At 40.4% G+C, this 27,850-nt stretch overlaps 1 protein-coding gene across 1 annotated transcript in view; it reads left to right on the plus strand.

The window, feature by feature from the left end:
* The first annotated feature begins 2,269 nt into the window (after nucleotides 1-2,269).
* The window catches only part of HTR1E (5-hydroxytryptamine receptor 1E), an 86,959-nt gene continuing 61,378 nt past the window's right edge, over nucleotides 2,270-27,850 (plus strand). The window contains exon 1 of the mRNA XM_047760672.1: nucleotides 2,270-2,763. The gene's annotated coding sequence lies outside the window, so the exon portion shown is untranslated. The remainder of the gene's footprint in view (nucleotides 2,764-27,850) is intronic.

The following is a 27,850-nucleotide window of genomic DNA, read 5'->3' on the forward strand; positions in this document are numbered from 1 at the left end:
GAAACTGTATTTTTTTTATTGTATTCCCAGCTGCTGGCTCATGTTTGGTACGGGGTACTAATTTACCAACATTTTTGGAATGAATACATTTGATCAGTTAATTCCTTCATAATGACTTGAGTTCTCACTGCAAGTTGATGAATCTGTTATACCATGTGCTCAGGTCTCCAACTCAATCCTTACAGATAACTTTTAAACTGACAAAGAATTCTCCACATGAAATCAGTATGTGACTTACACATACTTACAATCTTAAAGCACTCATAGAGCCTTATGAAAATTCAAATAGGCAATCCACAAATTGAATTATCAACTCCTAATTAAGCAGATGTTGACTTTCATTAAAACTGGTAAAATACATCCCAGAGTTAGTTAATAGCTTGAGAATAACCATGTACCTCACAAAGCTGAAATCTGCCAAAACAGGGGTATTCTGAGGTATGTTTAGCAGAGTTTCCAAGTGTATGATATGTTTCCATACTTGCTTACACTGTAATAACCAAAGAATAGATAAGCTAATTTCCTAAAAAAGAACAGGATAAACTCAAATTTCCTTCATCTACTCGCCAGAGTAGAACCATGTCCTTACTTACTCCAGGGATATCTAAAAAACTTTCATTCTGTGAGTTTCTTTTTAAAGGAGAGGAATGATTCTCGTTTTATTTTATATAACACCTCTATCATCAAACATATTTCACAACAGTGATTTGGACTGGTGCAGCCATGGTGGAAAACAGTATCTCCATACTGTTTTAGTTTTTCAACTAAAAATAGAACTACCATATGACCCAGCAATTCCACCCCTGGGTGTATGTCCAAAAAAACCCCCACTAATTTGAAAAGATAATGCACCCCGATGTTCACAGCAGCATTACTTACAACTGCCAAGACATGGACACAACCTAAGAGTCCATCAACAAATGAATGGACAAAATAAAAATAAATAAATGAAATCTATTTTTTGAAAAAGAATCTTTCATTGAATTAAAAAGTAAAAATAAAGGAAATAACTTTTTTAATTTTAAATGATTACTTGGAAACATCTTTCTTTGGTAGAAAAAAAAAAAACCCTTCTATCTCATCCTCCTGTTAGGCTTTAGTCTGCTTAAGCCTTTCCTCTTAGTTTAACAGGATTTGCAGACGTGAATCACAATTCAAGGCTTTAGTTCACTAACTTTCCTTTCTCTTGTTCAGTGAAAATTCTCCTTCATACCCATCACCCAGTCCCTGCTGATCCTGAGAGGCACTCCAGAAGACAGGGAGAAAGGTACACATGCTTGCTTTCTGAATTGAAGGAGAAGGATTTCATGTGTTTTAAAATTGCCAAGCTACTAGGAAAAAAAATAAGGCCACACACAAGAAAGGCAAGCTTTAGGCAGGTATTTGGGGAACCACATGGGTTGTCTACAGAGGTCCCAATGTCCTTACAACTGGAAGATTGTATCAAGCTATCAAGTTGTCTACAGATCATACTGTCCATGTAAGATCATCTATTTCATTTTACGACTCCCATGTCTCCTGTCCCATCCGCCAGGGCTGCAGTTCAAATAATCTGTTTTTTCCCCAAAAATACCATGGACTCAATCTATGCAAAGCCTCAAGGCTTCAGAGCCACCCAGGTTCCAGACAAAAAGTAACCAACTAGGCCTCAGTAAGCTTCCTTCAGCAGGACTGTGAAGTCCCTTCAAGATAACTTCGGTGGGCACGCTGCAGGTGAGAACTCCAACACTAGCAAGAGCACAAAACCTCCTGCCAGCCTGAAAAGTCAGCTCCAACCTCCCTGCCCTTCTCCCCACTTCTCTTCTTCTCTGCTTTCCCCCACTCTCCGCCCCTTTCTACTTTCCCCACTCCAATTTGCCTCAGCTTCCTCCTCCCCTCTTCTTCCCATCCCTCTCCTTAAAGCATCCCATGGACGTTGACTGTAATTTTCCCCTTGGGGAAAACTGAGTAATAATTCACCTCCAGAGGGTTTGCCTGGAGAAGCCACAGAGAGAAAACACCTAAATCTGCCAACTCGTTCTTCTTCTCTCCCTCCCAAACCAGGCTGGCCGAAGGAGGGGGGAATGGGGTCTGCCTCTCCTGGCACCAACTGGCCGCTCTCTACCTGGGCCGCCGCCGCCAGCGAGGGGCTCAGGAGGGTGGACCCTTGCCCACACCCCTCTACCCCATAGGCCAGGTTTATAGTGCGGGCAGCGCTGCCCTCTAGCGATTGAAACCGGGAGCCCTGAGGGCACCATGAGCTCCAGAATTTCTCTTTTACAGACTGAGCAAGACCTGAAGCACCTCTGAGCTCCGACCTCCAGTTCTCCTCCACCGGCACGCTCCGCATTGCACCTGGCCCACCTTTTCATCCCACCCACCTGCTTCTCGGTTCAGGGGTGTTCTGGGTGGCTGCAACCTACCGGTCGATTCAACAGACTGCCCCCTGCTCCTGCTCCTCCTCCTCGTCCTCCTCCTCCTCCCCGCTCTGGCTCTCGTCTCCTCTTCCAGTCGGGGCGCCCAGACTTGCAGAGCAGCGCCTGCCGCCCGGCGCGCCGCGCGCCCCGCTCCGGGCCCCGTCTCCCCGCAGCCCGAGGGCACCACGCGGGCAAAGGGCGCCCGAGGAGCTGGCACTCCGCTTCTGCGTGCCCAGGAGCCGGGTGCCCTGAGACGCAGCGCATCGGTCAAGCTCGGGAGGAAGAGGAGCGGTTCAGAGTGAGACTTCTGGATGCACGGGACGCCGGGGTTCGTCCATTGCGCGGTATCTGCGCGCACCTCCACAAGGTGAGGGGCGCACGCCTTTCAGGATGCCCTCGGCCTCGCCTTGACCCCGTCCCCAGGCAGGGGCTGGGGTTCTGGTTTGCGAATTTCTGTCCCACCGGAGGCGCAAAGGGGGCGGGGGTTGGGCCCAGGGGAGGGCGACCTCGGGGGTCGCCAGGGCACCGCCCCTGCTGCTGGACCTCTTAGCACCGGATCCAGTTCTCCATAGAACAACGCCCCCTCCCGCCCCCCCAACAATATGTGTGAGTGTTGACATTGGGTAGAACCGTGCTTTACGACTTTTATCCTGCTTCCTTGCAAAAGGCTTTGAGGCGGCTTAAAAATTAAATAAATGTGGAAGGGGTGCTTGGAGAAGAAAAAAACAAAAAAACAAAAAAAAACTTGAGTGGAAATACCGAGGAGAGGGGTGTGCTGTGGGGGCCACGGGAGGATGAGGGGAATCAAAGCCAACACTGACTGAAAAACCTTTGGTTAGAAAGGTCTTCACGGTTCCTCTATGGGTCTGAAAAGAATGATGTCTTTCGTCCTGGGAAAGAAAATACCCAGGCGGGGAGGTTATGGGGCTGACTCCTTTTCTTAAATTACCAAACAAAGCTTGGAAGTGCGAGTGAAGACGTGAAGACGGGAAGTTTAGTCTTAAGCTATTCCCACCCAGTTTTGCAAGGTGAGAGACTGGTCCCCTACGTAGTGAAAATGAAAGGGAACTGAGGCTAAATGGAGTGGTTCCTGCACCTAGCTGAGGAGCATACAAGGTTTTGCATTATTAAAATATAATGTACTTTCATGTGTATCTGTCTGCATCTAGTTTGGGTAGGACCTTGTATTCAACCCTGTTTGTCCTTGAGTTAGAAGGATGAGGCAGGGGGTATCACCATTCCAGAGTGCTTCTCCCTAACCTTCCTTATTGTCCTTCCAAGCTTCCTGCACCAAATCTCTGAGTCCTTTTGGAGGAATAACAGATGGTCAAGTGGACTGGAGAAAGGGTGTTTTCCCAAACAATTCAGGGTTCTTTTACCACTCTTTTTTCATTCCCAGCCCCAAGCAGTATATGCTCAGGTCTGAATTTAACATTGCTTCAGATTATATATTTGCCATAGTTATACAATCAGATGCAATGTGCATAGCCTTAAGCCCCCAGCGAGGACTTGTGAATACAGGATTTCCCTGAATTAACCCTGTTTAAGGGGCAAGAAGCAGGAGTTGGGTCCGGCTCCCTGTGCAGTCTCTTCCATGTGGAGCACATCTGAAATACAGAGGAGATTTTGAGCCAGCCAGTGCGCTTGTTTTCCTGCTGAATTAAATGAGATGACCCAGTCTTCAACAAATAAATGAGCAGAAACATATGAGCCAATTTAGAAAATGCAGAAAATATACCTGCCTGCTTTTTTCCTCCCTTTAGAAAATTAGCCCCCAGACCACAGAACTGTGAAAATGAAGCAGGCCTCCTAAGCGGGACTCGGATCCATTTCCATTCCATTTCATGTTTAAAGAAAAGTAGGTTTCTTATTTCTAAAATTGCATAGCACCTCCACAACTAACCATTTTGCTGCATAGAAGTGGGAGAAGTACTTCTGCCCAAGTATTTTATCACTAGAGAGCTATATAGAGAAGCTTATTCAAATCCTGATTCATCATTGTTGATAGAACTTAAGCGTTACATCATTATCACCTGATAGGGGCTGTAGAAGACCAGAGATTCCTGCAGATCTGTGTGGAAACTGACATTTGTCATGAAACAGCTGGAAAGAAGGTCACAAAATAATGAAACCAAGAATCAGGTCCTCAGACTCTTGGTGTGTGCATGCCTAAACATTCCTTTAGGTGGTCAATGTTCCTTTTGTGAAGAAATTTACAGGGATGAAGACTTCACAGATTATTTTCCTATTAAAAAGTATTCAAGGAGTTCCCTTATGGCTCAGCAGGTTAAGGATCCAGCATGGTCACTGCTGTGGTGCAGTTTCAATCCCGGCCTGGAATTTCCGCAGGCCATGGGGGCAGCCAAAAAAACTTTTTAAAAAAGTATTCAAATTGACTGTTTATGTCTACCACCAGCTGACAAATTTAAAATTCCACAGAAACCAACATTACAAACATAGTAAACTCAAGTTTTCCTCTTCCCTCTTCTGTCCACGGTGACTTGACCCGGGGCACATTCTCAGAGCCTGCCCCTAGGTGTCCTCATGGCACACAGCTCCCTTGGGTACGTGTTGTGACCTGAGCCACAGCCTCCCTTACAACACTTCCTGATGTCACCTTTGTTAGCCTTTCTGGTATCTATTCAGAACATCTGCTCCCCATTTCTTCTTATTGATACCTTGTCAGCATCAATCCTATAAATAAATTTCTATTCTTTTGAGGAAAATAACCAAGTTGGGAATTCTCAGAGATGATATCTAGGAAGAGACAAAAATCTAGGGCACATCTCTAGCCCAAGTGACACTGCAGTATGTCTCCATGCCCTGCTGTTTGATGAGATTAATATTAGAGAGTCAAGTGAGATAGATCACAAGCAGCACCTCATCCCCACCAGGCTCCAACACCTCCCTAGGGATGTATTAACCCCCCCATCATCGCCACCACCACCAAGATCCCTAGGCTTCAAATCTAAAGTCAATCCCTTTGAAGAAAACCTGACTGAGGCCTGTCTTACTGGGTTCTCTTTGCAGTACTCAAGCATCTGATTCCTACAGCTTACCTTTACACACAGGTCATTTTTTCATGTTTCTGTGGTCTTTCTTGGATTTATATTTCTATACAATCCTTAAAGGATATCTTTTAAAAGGTACAAGATCTAAGTCTAATATTTTAATATCAAGAAAATTTGCCTGTATTTCAGCAGGCTTATTTACATGAGAAAATAAGCTTGAGGCTGCTTATTTCAGCCACATAGGAATTCATTGTTCATACCATATGCTACCAAGGCCCTCTCATGGCAGAGGTGAATCTAAGCATCTTAAGCTTTATGCTCGTTCCTTTTCCACCTCCCACATTCTTATGTGTGGGAAATCACATGAACATTAATTATAGGAAAACACTGAAAATGAATATGCTATATGAATGAGAAGGGAGCTAGATGGATGGACAGAGAAAAGGAAGGTAGATGGATGGATAGGGAGGAGACACGGAGGAAATGGGGCAGTGGCTCTTAGAACAGCTGACCTCTCCCCTGTTTTCTCCTCCCTGAGTTATTTTTTAAAACTAGTGTATGGCCCCTAAAGCTTGGGGCCCACATCAGTCACCTTACCAAAGTATGTCTTCCTGGAAAAGAAAGGACTTTCATCAATATCCCATAACTTTTCATAATTTGGTATTCATTTCTACCTTTTGTGGATTAAGAAACTGAGAACCAGAATTTATAGAGATCGTTCAGTCAGTAAATTGATATATTCCTGGATCACAAAAAATTGCCAGGGTCTTTGAGAATACTCTCCTTAATACAGTTTGATTCTGATTTTATTTTTCATTTCAATTTTTTTCTTGTTTCACTCACTGTGGATTACCTGGTTCACTGTGATCTTTGTCTTAATAGATTTCAGCAGTTTCAGTGATTTTAGCTCATGGTTGTATTCTGCTAAGACCTACCAAATGAAAAATGCACATAACCAGAAGAACACTTGTAATAGTTTGTTGTTAGAGCTCTCTCCTGGTGGCCAGTTTTCAAAGTGTGCAGTTGTAGGATTAGGAAGACAAAATCCTTTGGAAGAAGCTGTAAAACCCAGTGCTTCTACATCTGGATATCTGTAAGTTGTAAGAGGACTGAGCATCTCAAGTTTCTCGTTATCAGTACAGACCAGATGGAAGGTCTTTATGAAATCTAGCAGGAGAAGGAAAGCCTTTTTATAGCAAGAAGATAGTATTTTGAAAAATACCAACCAACAGCAGCAGCATGTGGTTCTAAAGTTGTCAGATCCTTGTAACAACCCCATCTGCCTAAAGGGCCAGGTAAAGTAAAACCAGACCCTAAGAAATGTCTTTCCTTTATCCCTTTATCAAATACTGGGCATAAATGATATTTCCAGAGATCTGGGAAGGATCTGACTTGAACATGAAAATACGGGGTTTGGGTGGGAGAGTACAGCTTGCCCAAGAAAGTCAAATTTGTGTCAAGGTCTGTATGCTTCAGACTCAAAGACAAGCCAGAGTGTCTTTTTGGTATACACTCCACTAAACAGATAGTAAGATTGATAGGCAATACCTCCAGAAAACAGCTTTAGCTACAATATTCTAATGATGTTCAGAGTTATCATAAGTCCATTCATATATGGTGGAAGCAAGAACGGAGAAGGAACTAACGTATAACGAGTGTCTGCTGTGCTTTGGCAATTGTGCTAAGAACTGCACTCATTCTTTTATTTATTGCTCACAAAAGCACTGCAGAGTGAGTATTACCAACTCCATCATGCATTCATTCATTAAAAAACTAAATTTGTCATCCTGCTGCCAGAACTGCTGTCTTTTTCAGGCAGCTACAAAAAATCCAGAGTCAGTAAAGCAAACACACACAAGGGGAATAGAGAAAGAGAAGGTTTGAGAAGTACGCTGGTCATGGAGGAGAGCCTATAATTTGTACTTTACTCTGTAAGCCTGGAGGAATCAGTGCAGAATTTTTAAATGTATTTATTAAGAATAATATACATATAAAAAGTATACAAATCATAAGAAGTAAGCTCAGTGACTTTTCACAAAGTGAACATAGCCAGGTAACTAACCACCACCAAGGTCAGTGGGACATTCCCACCACACAAGTCCCCTTTCTGTCCCTCCCCAATCACTACCTCACCCTCCTCCCTAAATGTAACCACCACTTGTCTTCCAACACTCTAGATTATTTTAAACTTTATATCCACATAACTCATACGGGATGATCTTTTTGGTCATTTGGCTCAGTCTGATATTCATGAGATGTATTCGTGTGGCTGGTTATACCAGTAGTTGGATAATTTGCTGTGGTAGGTGAAATAGCATTGTACTGTATGAATGCACCACAATTTAATTAATCATAATACCCTTGGTGGGCATTTGTGTTGTTTCCAGGTTTCTAAACCTGGTAAATAATGTTTCCTTTGACCAAGAGTGAGAACACAGGAGAATGAGTAGGAAGGCATTTTTTGGCTCTCAGAAGGTTAAAAGAACTGCCTGGATCTATTCTTCTGCCACCAGCACTCTCTCCCCTGGCTCCCCTCATGCCCTCCCTCCTGCCACAGAACCCCTCACATCCCAAATTGCAATGGTGAATTGAATTCACCTAAAAGGGAACGTGAACTACTTTATATTTCCTGAACTGATGACCTATGAATCATTTGCTTTTCCCTTCAATTTTGCCTCCTTTCAGCAGCACAGTTACAAAAAAGAAGGAGAAGATGATGAATAAGGTAAAACTTTTTTTCACCTTTTAGGCTACAAGACAGAATTCAGGGCAAAAGAATGGAAATAAAGGTATCAGAATGTAGAGGGCCTAGTCTTGTTCTGGTTGGGCCAGGGGGCAGACCCAGTTAGCAAAACATGACAACACTTCACGGAAGACTAACACTATCTAAAAACACAGTTAGACTCCAGTGGGGTGTGTACTCTGCGTTGCTGGAAGTGCAGTGTCTTTGGAGGCATGTCACAGGCTGTGTTCTCCAAGAAACAAACCCAGAGATGGGGTTTACCGTACAGGATGTGTGTTAGGGAATGCCCAGGGGAACTGCACCAGAGGAAAGGAAGGAAGCGGGATTGGGCAGAGGGAGAGGTGAGCTGCACAGTGGACCCAGAGGGGGGAATCTGAGCATTCTAGAATGATTCATCAGAATTGTCCCAAGTTGGGCCATAACAGTCAGGCTTCCCAATCCTTCCCCCAGCAGAAAGGGAAAGTGGGCTGCCCTGAGGAGGGCACAGTCCAGCTCTGGGCAGCTGAGGACATTGCTGAAATCACTGACAGCTGAGAGTGGCCTGACCCAAGCCCAGAAGTCCCAGCAGCTGGGAGGGATCTGGGCAGGGTATCTCTGTGTCCATCTCAGGACATTTTTTCTATGGACTCCAACTAGAGTGGGTTAAACTAGATAACTTGCCAGGCTTCTTCTAACTATGAGATCTTCATTGACTTTTTTCATTATACCCAGGTTTCTAAGCCACTGACAAACTTCTAAATTGTAGATAATTTGCCATTTGGGGTCATTCCCTTATGGTGCAGCAGATTAAGGATCTGGCATTGTCACTGTAGCGGCTCAGGTCCTGCTGTAGCTCGGGTTCAGTCCCTGGCCTGGTAACTTCCACATGCCACTGGTACAGCCAAAATAAATAAATTTGGTACTTTGCCTTTAATCTCTCCTTCCTACCATTTCGGCAAGAAAATTTAACAACCTGCTCAAAGCAGATGGGAGGCAAGTCTCCCAATAAACCCATGTGATCTCTAAATGCAGAGGTCACATGGGTTTATAGGTGACCTCTATTTGTGAGAAGGTGGGGAGCGGGTATTGCCAACTGTCTTCAGTAGTAACCTTTTAGATGATCACAAAGCGACTCTGTGTGTGTGAGAGAGAGAGAGAGAGAAAGAGAGAGAGGGAGAGGGAGAGAGGGAGGGAGATGGTGATAACTATATTTAATGCTTGAAAAAGACTTTGTTATAATTGCTCCTTTATAAATGGACTGGCATGATTAACTGAAACCACTCCTTACTATTTGTGCCTCTTCAACTCAGTAACATACTATCTTGCAAAGGGGTTTTTGCTACACACTTTTTTTTCATTTTTTAACATTTTATTGAAGTATATAGTTGATGTACAATATTGCAATAATTTCTGCTGTACAACAAAGTGATTCAGTTATTCCTGTACATACATCCATTGTCTTTTAGATTCTTTTCCCACGTAGATTATCATAGAATATTGGGTAGAGTTCTCTGTAATATACCGCAGGTCCCCATTGACCAAGCATTCTATATACCTCAGTGTTTGCTACACACTTTTGACAAGGGGATGGCTGATATCTATCCATTTAAAAAACCTCTCAAAGCTGATTCTTCTGAGAAAGCCCCTGCTTCCACACCAGACACAGCAGCTCCGAGGTGGAGACTCTACCTCTGACCTCATGATTCATTTTGTCTTTGCTTTTAATGCTGGGGTTGCTGCTCCCCCATTTCCCCATGACTGTATTTACTGAATTCCCACCAAGAGCCACTCCACAGCATCTCTATGGCCCAGAGAAGGCAGAATAACACTCTGGTTTCTGCAACCATCCAAGCACCATTCCCTGGGTGCTATTTGCTTTTTCTCCTGCAATTTGGTCTTCTTTCAAAAATAGTTTTAGTGTCTGCAAAAGCATCATTATAAAAGTCTGTTAAGAAAATGTCATTCATTTTTTGGCCTTCATTGTGTTAATCCTAATTCCTTACCTCAATTCACCAGTTCACTCTTTTTTTTTTTTAGGGCTGTACCATGGCATATGGAAGTTCCAGGCTAGGGGAGGAATTGGAGCTGTGGCCGCTGGCCTACGCCACAGCCACAGCAATGCCAGATCCGCATCTGCGATCTACACCACAGCTCATGTTAATGCCAGATACTTAACCCACTGAGTGAGGCCAGGGATCAAACCCGAAACCTCATGGTTCCTAGTCGGATTTGTTTCTGCTGCGCCACGATGGGAACTCCCGGGTTTGCTTTTCGTGATTGTAGTCTTTCCTCTCATCTGTTACCTAAAGCAAGTTCCTCGCCCGCTCTGTGCCTCCACTGTCCCAGCTCAAACATGAGAACAATTCCTGCCTTACAAACCTATTGTGAGGAATAAAAGAAGGGTGGTGTAAGAAGGCTGTGAAAAAAAATAGAGGTAACATTATAATCACTATTTTCATTATTATTCCCGCATGGAATAATCATCCCCACCTAAATTTAGGTGAAGGATGGAGAGCTGGCCTCGTGGAAAATAAAGAGTGATGGATCCGGGCTGAGTTCCACTGCCCTAAACACTGTCAGTAAGAATTCTTTCTCTTTTGGAGTTCCCGTCATGGTTAACGAATCTGACTAGGAACCATGAGGTTGTGGGTTCAATCCCTGGCCTCACTCGGTGGGTTAAGGATCCGGCGTTGCTGTGAACTGTGGTGTAGGTCGTAGACGTGGCTCGGATGCCACATTGCTGTGGCTCTGGTGTAGGCGGGAGGCTACAGCTCTGATTAGACCCGTAGCCTGGGAACCTCCCTCCATATGCCACGGGTGCAGCCCTAAAAAGACAAAAAAAAAAAAAAATTTCCTCATTTAATTACTAAACTTTGCCTCAAATCAGGTATGTCCTCAAGCCCCAGAGAATGCTCTTGTGACTTTCTCCAACCACTCAATCTCTACTCTCTGGTACCTTTATATATGCAGGAGAAGAGACTGGTCCCAGTAGAAGACTCTATAGTTGCTTTTGCTGGTGCTCTGTACCTAGAAAGCACATGACTTCTGCCTGTTCCATGGTGGTGCCTCTCAAACCTTATTGTGCAGAACCACCCGGAAGGCATGGTAAACCTCAAGTTCCTGGGCCTCACTTGCAAACCTACTAATCAGTAGAGTGGAGAGAGATCAAGGATTTGCATTTCTCACAGTCTCCCAGTGATGTTGACTGCCACCTGTCTGCAAACCACACCTTGAGTGGCACGGATTGGGGAGCAGTCATCACGATTTACACAACAAAATGTGGGGTTTTTTGTCTTTTTTTTTTTTTTATCTCTTTGCCTTTTCTAGGGCCACTCCCACGGCATGTGGAGGTTACCAGGCTAGAGGTTTAACTGGAGCTGTAGCCGCCGGCCTATGCCAGAGCCACAGCAATGCGGGGATCTGAGCCATGTCTGCGATCTATACCACAGCTCACAGCAATGCCAGATCCTTAACCCACTGAGCAAGGCCAGTGATGGAACCCACAACCTCATGGTTCCTAGTTAGATTCGTTAACCACTGAGCCATGACGGGAACTCCAACAAAATGTCTTTGTTGTAGCTAAAGAAACAGAAAACATATAAGGAAATTTATCTCAAAGAATACACAACCCAGATTAGAGACATGTCATCTTTAAGCAAGAAAACATGTTGCTGTCATGTTGCAAATATTTTATTACCAATCTTTGTGGGGAAAGCAAACTGCCTTTTAAAATGAGCAAAAATATCACATCAGGGTGCCAATGGTCATCTCAAAAGCTACCAAAAGTTTACAAAATTCAATATCTATTCATAATCTTTTAAAAAACTAGTAAACCAGAAATAGAATAAATTTATTATTATTAATTCTTATTATTAAACAAGAAATAGTAAGGAATAGGTTTTCACAATAAGAATATCTTTCTCAAATAATAGCCAACATCATGCTTATTGGTAAAATACTGTAAAGATAAGACAAGGATGTCTCCTAATACCACCATTATTTAACCTTCATTGGAATATTCTAATCAATGAAAAAGAGAGAGACAGACAGACAGAAAGAGGAAAGAAAGAAAGAAAACGAACAAAAAGGGAAGGAAGGAAGGGAGGAAGGAAGGAAGGAGAAAAGAGAAGAGAGAGAAATACAGAAGGAAAAAAAGAAGGAAAAGAAAAAAAATAGAAGACTAGAAAAGAAATGCTACAAATACTGGTCAGGCAGTAACCATATTATTATTTACAGATGATGTGATTATCTACCAGGAAAACTCAAGTGAATAAATGAAAACACCATTAAAAAGAATGAAGGAACTCAATAAGATGGCTAGCTACAAAAATGTGCAAAACCCAATATCTTGCCTGATTAGCAGCAATATAATTGTAGGGATTTCTACAAAGCTTGCGAATTGCTGAGGAGAAAACAGGCCTGAGAAATGTGAGAATATTCTGTCAGAATCCAAGAAGAATGGGAAATGAAAGCCCACCCCATTTGAAGAAGACAGAGGGAGAGGACCCTGCAGGAAAGGACTCCATTTCCCAAAACTCATCCATGTGAATTCTATAATATTTACCATTCCATGATTTCTGACAACACAGTGTGGCACTGTAATTCTCTCCTGTACTACCATAAATGTACAAGAACAGTATACTTACTTAAGTAGCTTACATCCTGATGTTTGTTGTTCCCCTTTTTAAAAATTTTTTATACAATTTTTAAAGGTTACCCTTCATTTACAGTTATTACAAAATATTGGTTATATTCCCCATGCTGTACAATTCATCCTTGCAGCCTATCTTACACTGAGTAGTTTGTACCTCCCACTCCCCTACCCCTATGTTGCCCCTCCATCCCTCCCCACTGGTAACCACTAGTTTGTTCTCTGTGAGTCTGCTTCTTTTTTGTTTTATTCACTAGTTTGTTGTATTTTTTAGATTCCAGATATAAGTAATATCATACTGTATTTGACTTTCTTTGTCTGACTTATTTCACTTAGCATAATGCCCTCCAATTCCACTCATGTTTTTGCAAATGGCAAATTTTTGTTCTTTATTATAGCTGAGTAGTATTCCATTATACATATAGCACATGTCTTTATCTATTCATCTATTGATAGACACTTAGGTTGCTTCCATATCTTGGCTATTGTAAAAAAAAATGCTGCAGTGAACATAGGGGTGCATATATCTTTTCTAATTAGTGTTTTAATTTTCTTCAGATAAATATCCAGGAGTAGAATGGTTGAATCATATAGTAGTTCTAACAGTGTACAAGGGTTCCCTTTTTTCCACATCTTCACCAATATTTGTTATTTTTGTTCCTTTTGATGATAAGTAGCTTATATCTGAAAACTTTATTACATGGTACAGATTTTAATGTTGAATTCTGCCCTACTCAAGGAAATTTTTGTCACTGGAAATTTTTCTAACTTATGGACATTCAGTTATCCATGAGTACTCACCTACCATATAGTCCAAAATAATTTAAGCCAACATTCAAGGAAATATGAGTGGTTTCCTCTTTATATTTTCATTTGAACTATTTTAACTTTCTGATCATTCTGTCCCTCTGATCTTAATTACAAAGATACTCTTAAAAAATCAAGTATTAGATAAGGCCTCAATTCAGTATCAGCTGCTATTCTACCTCACAGTGCTGTTCTTGGACTGAAATTAGAATTGATGTAATCTATTGGAATATATGTAAGATAAATTTGTAAAATGTAAAGATCCATGCAAAATCAATATTTTATTAATTTTATAATGTTGAAAATCTAGTTCCAAGTTGTAGGTGGTGATATAAAAACAACAAATCAAAGACTAAGTGATCTCAATTCCACACCTTGCTATGTGAATGACCTTGAAATAACCATTTGTTTGGCTCATGCCTGAGTTCTCTTATAAGAGCCATGATAACAGCCTTGCCAGGATAAATGTGGCCGTGTGTATAAAATTATGCCAAAAATGAAAGAAATGAGATGATGTTGATGATGATGGTGATGATGATTATGACAACACTGATAGAGATGATTACATATTTTAGCTACTATTTCCTGGTCCTTTGTGGACAACTGAACTAAACAGATGTAATTTTTATCAGTTATATTTTAAATGTATGTATAAAACCCAGCTACTCCCAATTTTTACAATAATTTTATATGGCTTAATCTTATCTTGCTTTGCAAGATAAGCTGCCCTGAAAAGTAGATGCAAATTGAATTTTTAGAAACTGACCCATAATTCAAATGCACAGAAGGGTTTTCCATATATCTAGTGGAAGTTTATAATACATGCCTGATCCTGTGATATAATTAGTATTTTTATAATAGAAAGAATTATCTTTATCTAATTAGCTTGAATTTTCTAACATTATATCAAGTGCTCTAGAATTGGGCATACCTGTGTAAATATCCTTCTAGGATATAATCCAGCCTTCAAGTTATTAGAGAAGGAACTTGCAAAACAGCCTTTTGAAGTAGGCAAATATAACCAACTCTTGGTTATCTCAAAGAGTGTTTTATGTTTAATTTTTGCACTATGTACACTTTATATCTCACTGTACAGTGACACAAATTTAGCAGACATAAGTAAAGTTCAAAATCTCCTGTTCAACTACTTCATGGGCATTCTCCCTGTTTATAAATGTATTACACATTCACTGCAAAAAATATGGAAATATAGAAAAGTGTACAGAGAGAATTAACATTATTCAAAACCCCACCACCAAGAAATAGCCCTTATTGATAATTTGATGTATTTTTGTCCCCAGTGCTTTTCCTCTATATAAGCAGAAAACAAATGTTTCTTTTAAAATAATATTAGAAGCATACTATGTTTTTGTATCTGTTAATTTTTTTCCAATTAACATTTTATCTTTAATAGTTTCACATATTACTAAACATCTTTTAAATATCACTTCTAATAAGTATATAATATATTGTGTGGATATATCAAAACTTATCTAACCAATCATTACTAGTGGACTTTTTTTTTTTGGCTGCACCCAAGCATGCGAAAATTCCCAGGCCAGGGATGGAACCCACACCACGCAGCAACCCAAGCCACAGAAGCGACAATGCAGGATCCTTAACCTGCTGAGCCATTAGGGAACTTTGCTAGTGGGCTTTTAGATTGTCACTAGTTTTTTTTAATACTATAAAATTATAGTGTGAAATATATACATGTAATACTATAACACAGTATGAAATTTTTTACTTAAATCTTTGTCCTTTATTATCCCAGTTATTTTAGTTAAGTGTTCCAGAGCAAAGGAGTCCTTGAAGTCAATAGCAGGAGAAATGAGGATTGGTAATTTAATTGTCAATAGGACAACACATGCTATAGCCTTTTCTTCCCTCTTCCATTCTTTCCCTCTTTTGACAGAAATTTATAGAGTTTTAGTGCTGGAAATTGCCAAAACAACAATCTGATTGGAGTGGCATCTGTCACTTTTTCCCTACCCAGCACCCACCCCCCTTCTCTGGTAATGTGCCCTGATTTTCTTTGAAGAACCACACCTTTTTATTCTCCATCTGTATGACTAGCTCAGGTCAAAGTGAATGCTGCCCCCTTGGCTACAAGGATCACATGTGAACGAGACAAGTCACAACATCTTGCTATCCTAGCCACTGTGATTGGCTCAGGGATGACCTGTGGTCTAAGACAGACCAATCAGAACCAATGAAACTCAGTTCAGAGGTTTGCAGGTGCCGCCAAACTGTATTGGCTGCGGAGAGTTGAGGATCTATACCTTGAACTATTGGGACCTGACATAAGAGGAAAGCCCCCTCAAGATATCTTTATGGTAGAAAGAAGAGATGGAGAAAGCGTCTGGATTTTATTCTTTGACTTTATAGATCTATCTGTGCCTGGATCTACCCTGGACATGATAGTTTCCCAAACAACTTGGTTTTTTTTGCCTAAACCAATTTAAGAGGCTTTCTGTCATTTGTGCTTGAAAGGATCTTTACTAACCCAGAGATCTTACACCCTCAACTGATGAGAAGGAGTTGTGATTAAGATAGTATAAATTCACAGTTTATAACTTAATGAGCTGTGGTTCAGACAATTCTAGAGCTGACTCCTATATCCAACATTAACTGCATAACTGCAGGAAAGTTAACATGGCCTTTCCCTGCCTCGGCTTCCCTACCTCTACAAGGAGGAAAATGGAGGGTGAAATACATTAATATGTGAAAAGTGCTTAGAACTGTGCCTGGCACTTCCTAAGTGCCACATAATTGTGCCTCTGCTACTGCTGTTGTTATTGTGGAGGTTGAAAATGAACCACAGGAGAATTAAGTGACCTGTTTTACTCTTCCAACCTAAAATTCAAATTTGGGTCTTCTCTTTTTTTCTGCTCAGTTAATCAAGTAGTCATCTTTATGAGAGAGATTTAAGCATTAAGCTTTGAGGGGGTTTCTGTCCACATATTTGAATATTTCTGTTAAGAGAATAGGCGGGAAATCTGGAGCCCATAAAATAGCTTTATGTTACTGAAAGTGTAGCGTATAAGAGTTCCCCAATGAGCTACTGGTTAATGATCCAGGGTTGTCACTGCTGCGTCTCAGATTTAGTCCTTGGCCCAGGAACTTCTGCATGTCATGGGTGCAGCCAAAAAAAAAAAAAGACTGTAACTTGTTACTGAATATCTTTTATTATAATAAATTTAACTAAATGCATGGTTACATGTATTTAATTAAAATGAAAACACACTTTATTGTAATTTCTATTATTACAAGCGACTAGAAAGGAAATACTTGGTCCCTGTCCCAGCTTTCTATTTCTTAAATAAAATACACCTTCCCCCTAAACCAGTTGCCCGTACAGAACACCCTCGGTTAGTGGGCTCCCCTTACTACTGAGCACTGGGGGACCATGTTTGCTGGGGAGGCAGCTGGACTCTCCCAAATGTAAATCAGATTTCATCATGTCTGGCTCAGAGAGAACGTGGCATATGGCAAATGAATACACAGCTGCCTGATGAATTTTTCCACCGAGAATTAGTCTAATACCAAAATGCACAGTGAATAAAACACTTTCTAAATAAGAATATTATGTTCAAATTCCTTGTCACTGTTAAACATTAAGAGTCAGGTCATTCATTCCTTTGAATTATTACAAAATACCACTATCCTATTTGAAAAAGTCCATATTACCTAGTACTTAATGTGATAAGATTCAAGTCCAAGCTGCCTTTAAAATTCTATTATTAAATTTTTTTTCAGATAGCTACATTGCCTGTTGTTGAAATAAAAACTCTTCTTGGATAGAGAACTTCTCCAGAAGGCCTCATAAAGTTCTGCTAGAGATGCAGAGCATGGAAGGGTGATAGTGTGGTGGGAAGGTCCTGGGCCTGGGGCTTTCGGACAGTCAGCTCACAGTTCCAACACACTGATGATAATGCAAACCTCATATAATTGCCAGAATTAAAGTGAGAAGATATATACAATGCTCTTAGCACAATACCCACTGCGTAGTAAGTTCTCAGAAACAATGAGAGCTTCATTGCTATTGGTTCCAAAGTTTGTGGTATTATCTAACTGTGGGAAAATTATGAAACCTTTCCGGGCCTCAGTTTTGTCATCTTTATGAGTGAATTTGATCAGATGCTGTATAAAATGCCTTCCAGGTTTAAAATGCTGTGACAATGCCCGGAGTGTAGTAAACTCCAAATCTACAATAGTTTCAAAGTTGGGGGAATTTTTTTCAAACATATTCTTCCACAGTGAAATCAAGCTGCACCCATTCTTAGCAAAGTTCATCTATTCATGACTTTTTCTCCATCCAGTGCTCAGATTTTTCAGCACTTGTTTGTGGGGGGAGAGTTAATGGTTCATTGTAGAACTTTTCCTCATCATGACAACTTAATAGCATTATTAACATTCTTTCAAATTCCATAATGAATCAAAGGGCATAATGATGTTGACAGCACAAATAAAAGTAACCCATCCTGGGATTAACTTGGTTAATAAGAGTCACTAATATAGATTATTCCTTCCCAGGGTGGTTGTTGAGGGCACTATCTAGTTGTCTTCACTGATCAAGCTAACCAGAAAACCTTCTTATCAGCCCTTAACTTTGCACTTCACCAACACAGCCTTTGAAGTATTTACATTTTTCTTCTCGTGAAGAGCTTTTAATTTTTTTTTTCTGTTCAGTGGCAGTGATTTTCACTACAGTCTTCCAGCTCAGATCCATTCTTCTGTATCATTTACTCTGCTACTGATTCCTTCTAGTTGTTTTTCATTTCACCTAATGCATTCTTCATTTCTAGTTGTTCTTTATATTTTCTAACTCTTTGTTAAAAACATCTAACTTCTTACTCTTTGCATCGTTCTGAGTTTTTGGATCATCTTTACGCTATCCAGAACCCTTTCTCGGGTAGGTTGCCTATCTCCATGTTACTTAGCTCTTTTTCTAAGGTTTTATTTTGTCCCTTTGTCTCCAGTATATTCCTCTGCCGCCTCATTTTGTCTAAGTTGCTATTTTAATTTTTATTTATGTGGTGGATTAGTTAGGTTTCTTGACCTTGGAGAAGAGGCCTTCTATAGAAAGTGTGCCATGTATCTCAGCAGTGCACTCTCATCTTGTCACCCAAGCTATATGCCCTAGGGGATCCCCCCAAGAAGGTGCATGGGTCCTTCTGTTGTGATACTGACTATGTAGGCAGTCTGGTAGGCTTGGTTGTCCCCTAGGTGGGTTGGTTGCCAGGTCCTGCCTTGTGAAGATGCTGCTGGCTGCTGTAACTTTGTACTTCACCAACACAGTCTTTGAAGAATTTGTGTTTTTCTTCTCACGAAGAGCTTTTAAATTTGTTTTTGTCTAGACTCCAATGTAAGAAATTAATTTAAATAGCATTACTTCCAAAGTAGACTTCTGAAAGCCTCCACACATCATCAATTAAATCTAAATTGATAAAATCCAATAGATTTTTTTCTTTAACTGATGCAACTTGTAAAACTAGCGACATTTTCTATATGAATAATTATAGCTATACTGATTTATGAACTCCAGAAAGAATTACCACTAGGGAAAAAGACAGGCTAGAGGAGCATTAGTTGTTAAACATATATAACATTTTAAACTGTGTTTACATTTACAATATGAGCTTATGTATTAACTGATTATTTATACTCATTTTCCAGAAAATGAATTGTAGATTGATGAAAAATATATTCAAAACTCAATTCACTGGACAAAACAATAGATATAAATATATACCCTGTGAGAATGAAAAATGTTTTTCTTCTAATAATATAAATGGAATAATGCAAATAAGAATGTCACCTGCGTTTACATGGCACAGTATTTTTGGCCCTCAGATTGATTACTGGCATAAGTACCAGAAAATAAAATAGAAACTAGATACTGCCAGGCATTGGCAAATATTCTTTTATGTTACTGAAAAGAAATTCAAAATAACTGCTTCTTCATTGGTATGAATTTTCCTTATTTGAGGTTTTCTTAATAACAGATTCCCACTTCAAATTAGCTTCATCATGGAGCAAATTTATTGAAGTTAACTAGGATATATGGTGGAATCCCAGAGCCAGAACCAGCTGCTAGGACATTATCTGGAACATGGAACCCAGTGTGTATATTTCTTTTTTCTCCCCTTCCCTCATTCCCTCTGCACCCCACCCTATCCCCACTCCATTCCCCTCCTCGCTCAGATGGGTTTTCATTGCTTCTGCATGCATGTAGCCAAATGTAGTGTTCAGCAGCTCCCTACCTTAGATGTCCAGGTTCAAACAACTCACAGAAAACACCAATAAACATCTTTCACAATTTCTAATTTTTATAAGAAACTGATTGGGCCAGCTATAGTTGGCCAATCAGTGGTGGCCAGGAGTTTCAGTTATGAAATTGCAAACATGGTTGCTGAGAATCTAGTCCTAGCAGGAAGGCAACAGTATGCAGGAGAAAAAAAAGAGGATATTGACTATAGATATACTCCCCAAAGTTGTCTATTTTTCCCTTTGTTTGGTGCTTGCACACTCACGCATGCACACTCACACACTCATACACACCCCTACTTCTCTTTCTGTTTATTATGAGGTTTCCCTGCCATATATGATTTAAAAGAGCTTATACTGAACTACACACTTTCACCCACCCTCTTCCTAAAGGGAGATAGTCTAATCAGTCATGTCTAGAACTGAAACCAAAAATGTCATCAATGGATCTCTCTACTCAAAGTGAATGATTTCTGATTAACTCATTTTCCCTCTAGATCAGACTCCATTTTGTTCAGACAAACTTTTTTCCATCTTGTAATGCAATGGTTAAATGGAAAAATTGGAAAGCTGCTGGAATCACAGATACCCTCACTGAGAAAAAGACACAAGAAGCAAAAATCTTCAAGGCAATATCGTACATTGGCTACCAGACTACAGAATATACTGCATCTCACAGGACAGGATTAAAAGGATTAAAGGGAAAGATAAAAATATTTCATGGACATCCATTGGTGTTGTGGTAGATTGCTTAATTAGTTGCTTCGGTAAAACAAAATGCAAATGAGGGAATTCTTTCTGCATGGCCACCCTGAGTGACTCAGCCAATCAGTTCCACATTCTCTCTGTAGTTCTGTAGCCTTCTCCATTGATACAATTTCTCTCTTAGTCAAGATTCTTTGGGTTGCAAGTAAAAACATACACAGATACAAAACCACACAGCTTAGGGAAAAATATGTTAAGATTTTATCAGAAGGATACAAGGATGTGTCAGCTTTTACTGAGTAACGAATGGCCCCAAAACTTACTGACGTAAAACAACTCCCTTTATTTAAATCAGTTTTAGAGATGGACTGGGTAGTTTTTCTGGTCTGGTCTCTGTCAAAATTGCGTGTACATCTGCACACAGCTGGCAGGTGAGTTTATAAGCCTGATCCAGTAGGTTCGCACATCTATGGGAGCTGGCAGGCTGTCATCTAGTGCACCTAGGGGAGCCTTTCAGGAAACTAGACATGTTCTCACTTGGTGGTCACAGGGTTCCTAAAGGAGCAATGGAGGAAGCTGCAAAGTTCCTGAGACCCAGACTCAAAACTCATACAATCCCATTTCTTCCATGGTTCTACTGGTCAAAGTAATTCATAAATTCAGCCAGATTCGAGGAATGAGAAAAGAGCCACCTCTTGATGGGAGGAACTGCAAAATATTATTGGCATTTTTGCAATCTCCAGGAAGTGATATTTCAAGGAGGTCAAAGATAATGTGAATAGCCAGACAGCACAGTGACTAGAACTAGGAACTGTAAAGCCAGCAGAGCCCAGGAGGTTTCTACTTTCATTCAGGCTGTTGTCTGCCTCTCATCATATCTAGCTCTGCTCCTCTCAATAAGACAACTAACTTTATCCTGTGACTTTCTTCTCCCCTTTGTTATGTGTATACAAAACCGAAGAGGATGGCCCCACAATTCACCAATGCACTTCAGTTCAAGTGACCAACAGGCAGCTGTGCACCCAGCTTGTCCATCGTGTCTGGGAAAGCCACAGAATAAACACAAGGTTGCTGGGAGCCCACCCTGTGGATGGGGAAGTTATAGGATCCTTCTCGGAGGACGAGAGACCTGGGAGGCACTTTCTGTCACAATGTGTAATGACAAAGTCTGCATGCTATAAAAAAAGACAACTCTTCAAATAAAATAAGTACCTTATTACCAAGTCAGTAGCAAGTGCAACAAAACTGAAAACAAGCTTGTCACTTTCTTTTACTTCTTCCCAATCTGAAGCACTTGCAAATACTCTCTGTTCTTTTAGAAGGTTTATAAATGATATTTAAAGGAAGTCAAATTTTATGAGCAGCATATTTTTTCCATTTGATCCCCATTTTATCTTGTGAACACCCCCTAATGAAATAAATATTCCAGAACACCATCACAGAAATGAGCACAGCATAAACAGAGTAAACAGACTGCTTCCTGAGAGCAAGAATGATTTTTAGGAGCTTCTCTGAGCCCATGTCTTACAACTTTACTACACTTACCTGTACTTTCTGGAGGTTCAGCAAAGAATCAGTTTCCCTAGCAGTCTGGTTGAGGCAAACCATATCTCTTGCTGGTACCACTGCTTACTTTCTAGAGTGACTGAGATGGAATATGAGCCCCATGCAGATTATCTTCCCCCTACATTTAACCAATCACATGACCTCAAGCAGAACTTCCACTCTGTCAACTTGTCACCTGCAAAATCTAGATTTGAAATATCTGCTCTTGGGAGTTCCCATCATGGCTCAGTGGAAATGAATCTGACTAGCATCCATGAGGACGCGGGTTGAATCCCTGGCCTTGCTCAGTGGGTTAGGGCTCCAGAGTTGCCATGAGCTATGGAGTAGGTCACAGACATGGCTCGGATCTGATGTTGCTGTGGGTGTGGTGTAGACCAGCAGCTACAGCTCCAATTTGATGCCTAGAAAGGGAACCTCCATATGCTGCGGGTGCGGCCCTAAAAAGACCAAACACATAAATAAATAAATATCTGCTCTTTCTGATACTCCATGTTGGTTATCAAGGTCAAATGAGATCATGTCTACATGCAGTAGCACCTTGAAAACAGTAGAATGTTCTGTATGATGAAAATAGAACTTCTCTCGCCCCACTCCCTCCTCCTCCCCTTTGGCAACCATAAATCTGTTCTCCAAGTCCATTACATACTTGGTAATGAGATCAATTGTCACAAGTTATTTTATGCCCCATGTAATAGCATAGAAATAAAAGCCCCCCCCAAAAATGTAAATGACCACGTGTGGAATTTTTGCTCTGTCACCCTATCCTGCTGCTCCTCCTTGGAGTATCCTAGAGGCTTTTCCTCTTAGCCTTCCTCTTTAGGTAAAAACGTTTGAATAAACCCATCAGAAAGATGTTGAAGGCATGAGAACTTAACAAAGTTTGGTTCTCCCAGAAAAAGCTCCCAGAAAGCTCGCCAGTGGGTTCAAAGATGATTTGTCACACTTGTCTAGTTTAGAAAGCCCCTTGGCCTGCCCACCTTCTGATATCCCTCCCATAGTTTTCTCCTAAGTTTATCAGTATTATCTTCTCTGATTTCCTTTGGGTTTTTTTTTTTTAATGATTTTTATTTTTTCCATTACAGTTGATTTACAGTGTTCTGTCAATTTTCTACTGTAAAGCAAAGTGACCCAGTCTCTCTCTCTCTCACACACACACACACACACACACACATATATACATCCTTTTTATCACATTGTCCTCCATCATGCTCCATCATAAGTGACTAGATATAGTTCACTGTGCTATACAGCAGGATCTCATTGCTTATCCATTGCAAATGCAATAGTTTGCATCTATCAACCCCAAACTCCCAGTCCATCCCACTCCCTCCCCCTCCCCTTTGGCAACCATAAATCTGTTCTCCAAGTCCATGAGTTTCTTTTCTGTGGAAAGGTTCATTTGTGCCATATATTAGATTCCAGATATAAGTGATACATATGGTATTTGTGTTTCTCTTTCTGACTTAATTCACTTAGTATGAGAGTCTCTAGTTCCATCCATGTTGTTGCAAATGGCATTATTCTGTTCTTTTTATGGCTGAGTAGTATTCCATTGTGTATATATACCATATCTTCTTAATCCACTCATCTGTCAATGGACATTTAGGTTGTTTCCATGTCTTGGCTATTGTGACTAGTGTTGCAGTGAACATAGGGGTGCATGTATCTTTTTCAAGGAAAGTTCTGTCCAGATATATGCCCAAGGGTGGAATTTCTGGGTCATACAGTAGTTACATATTTAGTTTTCTGAGGTACCTCCATACTGTTTTCCATAGTGGTTGTACCAATTTACATTCCCAAAAACAATGTAGGAGGGTTCCCTTTTCTCCACACCCCCTCCAGCATTTGTTATTTGTGGACTTTTTAAAGATGGCCATTCTGACAGGTGTGAGGTGGTACCTCATAGTAGTTTTGATTTGCATTTCTGTAATAATTACCAGTGTTGAGCATTTTTTCAGGTACCTGTTGGCCATCTATATATCTTCTTTTGATAAATGTCTATTTAGGTCTTTTGCCCATTTTTCAATTGAGTTGTTGGTTTTTTGGCTGTTGAGTTGTATAAGTTGTTTGTATATTTTAGAGATTAAGCCCTTATCAGTTGCATGGTTTGAAACTATTTTCTCCCATTCCGTAGGTTGTCTTTTTTTTTGTTTTTATGGTTTCCTTTGCTGTGAAAAAGCATGTCAGTTTGATTAGGTCCCAATGGTTTATTTTTGCTTTTATTTCTGTTGCCTGAACTAAGAAAACATTTACACAGTTGATGTCAGAGAATGTTTTGCCTATGTTCTTCTGGGAATTTGATGGTGTCTTATGTTTAAGTCTTTAAGCCATTTTGAGTTTATTTTTGTGCATGGTATGAGGGTGTGTTCCAGTTTCATTGATTTACATGCAGTTGTCCAATTTTCCCAGTACCACCTACTGGAAAGACTGGCTTTTTCCCATTTTACGTTCTTGTCTCCTTTGTCAAAGATTAATTGACCGTAGGTATCTGGGTTTATTTCTGGGTTCTCTATTCTGTTCCATTGGTCTGTGTGTCTGTTTTGGTACCAGTATCACACTGTCTTGATTACCATACCTTTGTAACACTGCCTGAAATCTGGGAGAGTTATGCCTCCTGCTTGGTTTTTGTTCCTCAGGATTGCTTTGGCAATTCTTGGTTTTTACAGTTCCATATAAATTTTTGGATTGTTCGTTGTAGTTCTGTGAAGAATATCATGGGTAATTTGATAGGGATTGCATTGAATCTGTAGATTGCTTTGGGTAGTATGGCCATTTATGATATTAATTTTTCCAACCCAGAAGCATGGACTATCTTTCCATTTCTTTGAATCCTCTTTAATTTTCTTGATTAATGTTTTATAGCTCTCAGCATGTAAGTCTTTAACCTCCTTGGTCAGGTTTATTCCTAGGTATTTAATTTTTGGGGGTACAATTTTAAAAGGTATTGTATTTTTACATTCCTTTTCTAATATTTCATTGTTAATACACAGAAATGTGACCGATTTTTGAATGTTAATCTTATATCCTGCTACTTTGCTAAATTCATTGATCAGTTTGAGTATTTTTTGTGTGGAGTCCTTAGGGTTTTCTATATATAGTATCATGTCATCTGTATACAGTGACAATTTTACCTCTTCTCTTCCAATTTGGATACCTTTTATTTCTTTTGTTTGTCTGATTGCTATGGCTAGGACTTCCAATACTATGCTGAATAAAAGCATTGAGAGTGGGCATCCTTGTCCTAAAATTATTTCCTTTGAATTTTCCTTTAAGAGATCATGCATTCCCATCTTTGAAATTACTCTCAAATGTCAAGACTCTTAGAAAATACTAAAATAGCCAACTTTCAAATTATATTTTGATGTAGTAACTTCTCTTGTTATTTTCAATTTTTACACTTGAAATTTTCCCTCTACTTCAACATTTTATTTTGGTAAATGTCAATCTACAGAAAAATTCAAAGACTAGTACAATGAGCACAGGTATGGCCTTCTAAATTCTCCGACCATTAATATTTTCCCACCTGTATTTGCCTTCTGATCTCTCAAAATCTCTCTCCCCCACCAAAAATGCATATTCATGTGTCTATATGTGTGCATGTATATACACATACATATGTAACGGTTGACTTTTTTTTTTTTTTGCTTTTTAGGGCTGCATCTGTGGCATATGGAAGGTCCCAGGCTAGGGGTCAAATCAGAGTTGCAGCTGCCACTCTACACCATAGCCACAGCAACGAAGAATCTGAGCTGCATCTGCGACCTACACCACAGCTCATGGCAACACCGGATCCTTAACCCACTAAGCAAGGCCAGGCATCAAATTGGTATCCTCATGGATACTAGTTGGGTTTGTTACCACTGAGCCACAATGGGAACTCCTAGAATTCTTTATCTTTAACCCTTGTTATTTTAGCTATATATGTCTTCATGTGGATCTGTTTGGGTTCATCTTGCTTGGGACCTTCTGTGCTTCCTATACCTGGATATTTGTTTCCTTCCTTAGGTTTGGGAATTTTTCATCAATAATTTATTCAAATACATTTTCAATCCCCTTCTCTTTCTCTTCTCCTTCTGGAACCTTTATTGTTCGAATTTTGGCACACTTAACGTTACTCATTGATTTCGTATGTTGCTTTCATTCTTTTTCATTTGTCTTTCTGTCTGCTTTTCTGTTTGTGTGATTTGCATTATTCTATCTTCCAGTTCACTTATGCATTCTTCTGTGTCATTTAGTCTGCTATTTATTGCTTCTAGAGTGCTTTTTATCTCAGATATTTAATTGTCCACTTTTGATTGGGTCTTTTTATTTCCTAGTTCTTTGTTAAAATGATCTATGTTTTGACCAATTCTCTTCCTTAATTCAGTTAGCATTTTTATTATCAATTTTTTGAATTCTTTGTCTGGTACATTACTTATTTCTGTTTCATTATTTTTTTCAGGGGTTTTCTCATTTTCTCTTGCTTTTTCAATTGAAAGTTGTTCCTCTGCTTTTTTTTTTTTTTTTTTTTAGTCTTTTTGCCATTTCTTGGGCCACTCCCATGGCATATGGAGGTTCCCAGGCTAGGGGTCGAATAGGATCTGTAGCCGCTGTCCTATACCGCAGGCACAGCAACACAGGATCCAAGCCGCATCTGCAACCTACACCACAGCTTACGGCAATGCCAAATCCTTAACCCACTGAGCAAGGCCAGGGATCAAACCTGCAACCTCATGGTTCCTAATCGGATTCATTAACCACTGAGCCACAATGGGAACTCCCCCTTTGCCTTTTCATTTTACTTAACTTTCTCTGTCTCTATGAATTTTTATGGCACATATGAATTGTGGTCTTGAAGGAGTGTTCTTACATGGGAGCATCTCTCTCTAGACTGCATTTGCCCAATCCCTTTGGTAGGAGTGCTGGAATTGATGTAGACACGACTCACATTTTTCTCCAGGGTATGGTGACCACTATCATCTTGGTAGGGGGTGTGGCTGGTGATGGAGGAGCTAGAGCTGGCTCTAGGTGTAAGGCAGGACTTTCTCAATGTTCAGTGGCCATCACTGCCCTGTCATGGGTGGACTCTACTCCCACATTGCTGGAGCAGAAGCCCTGATGGTGAGGCCCAAGCTGGTTCTGTTCCCTTTAACAGTGTGTTTTTCTTTCTCCCTGCACTGGGACCTTTGCCTCAAAGGAAGACAGTGCTAAAGCAAGTGAAGCTCATGTGCTTACAGAGGTACAATGCACTGCCCATGTAGGCATAAGCAGCTCTGCTCAGATACAGCCCACATCTTTTGCACTGTTGTGCAAAATCACACCTTTCACAGCTGTGGTCACTGCAAATACAGTGCAAGGCAGTGGCAGGGGTGGGTGAAGCTGGACTTTTTCACTCATCTTGGGCTAGGGCACACAGTGAGACAGCTGCAGGAATTCCATCAGATGCACTGCTATCAAAAGTCTGAGCTAGGGAGTTCCCATTGTGACTCATTGGATTATGAACCCAACTAGTATCTATGAGGATGCGGATTCAATCCCTGGCCTCACTCAGTGGGTAAAGATCCAGCGTTGCCATGAGATGTAGTGTAAGTTGCAGACAGGCTTGGATCCCATGTTGATGTGGCTATGGTGCAGGCTGGCAGCTACATCTCTGATTCATCTTCCTGGGAACTTCCATATGTGACAGGTGTGGCCCTGAAAAGCAAAAAAAAAAAAAAAAAAAAAGACAAAAGAAAAAGAAAGA

This window comes from Phacochoerus africanus, chromosome 2 (genome assembly GCF_016906955.1).
Source record: "Phacochoerus africanus isolate WHEZ1 chromosome 2, ROS_Pafr_v1, whole genome shotgun sequence".
NCBI classification, from domain to species: domain Eukaryota; kingdom Metazoa; phylum Chordata; class Mammalia; order Artiodactyla; family Suidae; genus Phacochoerus; species Phacochoerus africanus.